The sequence below is a fragment of the Chiloscyllium plagiosum genome, unplaced genomic scaffold, assembly GCF_004010195.1.
Source record: "Chiloscyllium plagiosum isolate BGI_BamShark_2017 unplaced genomic scaffold, ASM401019v2 scaf_14116, whole genome shotgun sequence".
NCBI lineage: Eukaryota > Metazoa > Chordata > Chondrichthyes > Orectolobiformes > Hemiscylliidae > Chiloscyllium > Chiloscyllium plagiosum.
This window is the reverse complement of record NW_025210848.1, coordinates 1,658-5,612: the sequence shown is the minus strand read 5'-3', so window position 1 is coordinate 5,612 and position 3,955 is coordinate 1,658. Positions and strand designations below refer to the sequence as shown.

The 3,955-nt window shown below is 56.4% G+C and overlaps 1 long non-coding RNA gene across 1 annotated transcript in view; it reads right to left on the bottom strand.

Annotated features, from left to right (window-relative positions):
- The window catches only part of LOC122546970, a 5,915-nt gene extending 3,689 nt beyond the window's left edge, over positions 1-2,226 (bottom strand). Inside the window, exon 1 of the long non-coding RNA XR_006310858.1 lies at positions 940-2,226. This is a non-coding gene — a long non-coding RNA (uncharacterized LOC122546970). The remainder of the gene's footprint in view (positions 1-939) is intronic.
- Between the last annotated feature and the right edge of the window lie 1,729 nt (positions 2,227-3,955).

Genomic DNA, 3,955 nt, shown 5'->3' with positions numbered 1-3,955 from the left:
GGAGTAACCGGAATGCAAAGTACTGGGCTAATGGTAAGATTCTTGGTAGTGCAGATGAGCAGAGAGATCTCTGTGTCCAGGTACACAGATCCTTGAAAGTTGCCATTCAGGTTGACAGGGTTAAGAAGGCATAGTGTTTTAGCTTTTATTAATGGAGGGATCGAGTTCCAGAACCATGAGGTTATGCTACAGCTATAGCAAACTCTAGTGTGGCCGCACTTGAGTATTGTGTACAGTTCTGGTCACCACATTATAGGAAGGATGTGGAAGCTTTGGAAAGGGTTCAGAGATTTACTAGGATGTGCCCTGGTATGGAGGGAAGGTCTTACGAGGAAAGGCTGAGGGACTTGGGGCTGTTTTCGTTAGAGAGAAGAAGGTTGAGAGGTGACTTAATAGAGACATATAAGATAGGGTGGACAGGGAGAGTCTTTTTCCAAGTATGGGAATGGCAAACACGAGGGGACACAACTTTAAAGTGAGGGGTGATAGATATAGGATAGATGTCAGAGGTAGTTTCTTTACTCAGAGAGTAGTAAGGGTATGGAATGCTTTGCCTGCAACGGTAGTAGACTCACCAACTTTAAGGGCATTTATATGGTCATTGGGTAAACATCTGGATGAGAATGGAATAGTGTGGGTTCGATGGGCTTCAGATTGGTTCCACAGGTCAGAACAACACTGAGGGCCGAAGGGCCTGTACTGTGCTGTAAGGTCTGTGTTCTGAATAGAAGTCCTCATAGAATTTCTAATAGGGAACATAGAGATGGCAGACCAATTAAATCCATATTTTAGCTCTGCTTTCACAAAGACAGATACAAATAACTTCACAAAACGGTGTGTTCCATGGAGGGGCTGGGTGGGGATGGATTTATATTTTACTGGGTCTTTTCATGGCGCCGTTTCTGAATGGTTGGAAGTTGTCATTATAATGAGACCTACCTTAGTAAAGGCTGGGTGTGGGAAGGTTGCAAAATCCGAGGGTACTCGGGCCCTCGCTCGGTTTACAGACACTCGATCCACTTCATCCTGCCGTGAAATGGAGAAAAGTTGTTCAGCGTTCACTCTCAATCCCAATCTCAAACACCCCCCCGCCCCCCCAACTGCCAACTTTCGGCACACTGCTTCCTTTTCAACTGCATACTGTTCATTTTTATTTTACAAAAGAAATCAGGATACTGGCAATTGGTGCATTTAAGCAACTGACCATTGCATGATGAGATGAGGGGAGGGTGATATTGTTTGGGGACAGCGTAGACAGGAGGGGCAGACACAGCTGTGACCAAAGACTGAGTTGCCAGTTCATTTCCAGGATTCAAGGATCACTGCCCATGGATGGAGATGGACCTGGCGTGGGATGACCCAGTGTCATGGTTTATGTGATCACTGACACGCGAAAACTCAGTATGATGTTCTTTCTGCTGAGAGAGTTTCAGCAATTTGTGTGTTGTTCATGGGATAAGGCAGCAGCTGACAGAGTTAATCTGGTTCCCACATACAACACAGACAGCCTGCAGAACCTCAGCAGATTTAGCAGCATCTAATGAGACAGAATTGAAGATAACCTTGAATCCAACATGACGTCTTCAGAAATGATAGGGTGGAAATTCTTCAAAGCTCTATTACTGTTGACAGAGGTGGAGAAGGAATGAAGGAATGGATGGTGTCGAGTTTTAGTTCAGAAGATTTCAGTCTCTGCACTCGACGTACCATCACCCTCTTCCACTTCCACCAGCTCTAGCAGGACGTCACCACCAAACAGATCTCGCCCACGTCAGCATTCTGCAGGAACCATTCCCTCCGAGACACACTCTGTCAGTCAATGCTCCATCTCCATTCCTCATCACACCTTCCCGGTGAAGCAGCCTCTCATCTCCTACTTGGTGACTGTCAGTCCAGCAGCTGCTCCGGAGTTAAGGCTCAATAACAAAGGGCAGCATTTTACAGTGAAAGGCAGGAGGCCGGGTGTGGGGGAGGGGGCCGGGTGTGGGGGAGGGGGGCCCGAATTACCCAGAGGGCAGTTCAGACTGAGCCACATCACCGTGTGGGCCCAGACCAGGGTAAGGACAGCAGTCCCCCCAACTCCCTGAGGGACATCAGTGACACAGGTAGATATTTCCTGATAACTGACAGTGGATTCATGGCCAGCACCTGTCCTCAAATTGGGGATTGTTTATGCAGCGTTTGCTCCCTTTAGTTTTTCACCATCATTAACAGCACTTTACTCCTCTGTTGAGAGTCCCAGACACCCCCCCACAGACAGACACCCCCACACATCCGTCACCGCCCCCCCCCAGAGGCGGTCAGACCTACTGGGTTTCTGCAGCACTCGCTGTGACAGTGGAAACATTTCACTGTGTTGCAGATGAACATACGGTAGAGAGAACAACAAGGGACCAGGCTGACTGAACCCATCGGTTCCCATATCGTACTGCACAGTGCGACACTCTCCAAGGGGCATTACCCCACACCCAATCTCACACCGGGAGAGATACAGACCCCTCTCTCCCAAACCCCAACCGCAGGGTACAGCCTCCTCCCCCCCTCACCCCCAGAGGGTACAGCCCCAGCCTCCTCCCATCCCGAGTGGGGTACAGCCCCCCCTCACCCCCAGAGGGTACAGCCCCAGCCTCCTCCGGTCCTGTGTGGGGTACAGCCCCCCTCACCCCCAGAGGGTACAGCCCCAGGCTCCTCCCATCCTGTGTGGGGTACAGCCCCCCCTCACCCCCAGAGGGTACAGCCCCAGCCTCCTCCGGTCCTGTGTGGGGTACAGCCCCCCTCACCCCCAGAGGGTACAGCCCCAGGCTCCTCCCATCCTGTGTGGGGTACAGCCCCCCCTCACCCCCAGAGGGTACAGCCCCAGCCTCCTCCGGTCCTGTGTGGGGTACAGCCCCCCTCACCCCCAGAGGGTACAGCCCCAGGCTCCTCCCATCCTGTGTGGGGTACAGCCCCCCCTCACCCCCAGAGGGTACAGCCCCAGCCTCCTCCGGTCCTGTGTGGGGTACAGCCCCCCTCACCCCCAGAGGGTACAGCCCCAGGCTCCTCCCATCCTGTGTGGGGTACAGCCCCCCCTCACCCCCAGAGGGTACAGCCCCAGCCTCCTCCGGTCCTGTGTGGGGTACAGCCCCCCTCACCCCCAGAGGGTACAGCCCCAGGCTCCTCCCATCCTGTGTGGGGTACAGCCCCCCCTCACCCCCAGAGGGTACAGCCCCAGCCTCCTCCGGTCCTGTGTGGGGTACAGCCCCCCTCACCCCCAGAGGGTACAGCCCCAGGCTCCTCCCATCCTGTGTGGGGTACAGCCCCCCCTCACCCCCAGAGGGTACAGCCCCAGCCTCCTCCGGTCCTGTGTGGGGTACAGCCCCCCTCACCCCCAGAGGGTACAGCCCCAGGCTCCTCCCATCCTGTGTGGGGTACAGCCCCCCCTCACCCCCAGAGGGTACAGCCCCAGCCTCCTCCGGTCCTGTGTGGGGTACAGCCCCCCTCACCCCCAGAGGGTACAGCCCCAGGCTCCTCCCATCCTGTGTGGGGTACAGCCCCCCCTCACCCCCAGAGGGTACAGCCCCAGCCTCCTCCGGTCCTGTGTGGGGTACAGCCCCCCTCACCCCCAGAGGGTACAGCCCCAGGCTCCTCCCATCCTGTGTGGGGTACAGCCCCCCCTCACCCCCAGAGGGTACAGCCCCAGCCTCCTCCGGTCCTGTGTGGGGTACAGCCCCCCTCACCCCCAGAGGGTACAGCCCCAGGCTCCTCCCATCCTGTGTGGGGTACAGCCCCCCCTCACCCCCAGAGGGTACAGCCCCAGCCTCCTCCGGTCCTGTGTGGGGTACAGCCCCCCTCACCCCCAGAGGGTACAGCCCCAGGCTCCTCCCATCCTGTGTGGGGTACAGCCCCCCCTCACCCCCAGAGGGTACAGCCCCAGCCTCCTCCGGTCCTGTGTGGGGTACAGCCCCCCTCACCCCCA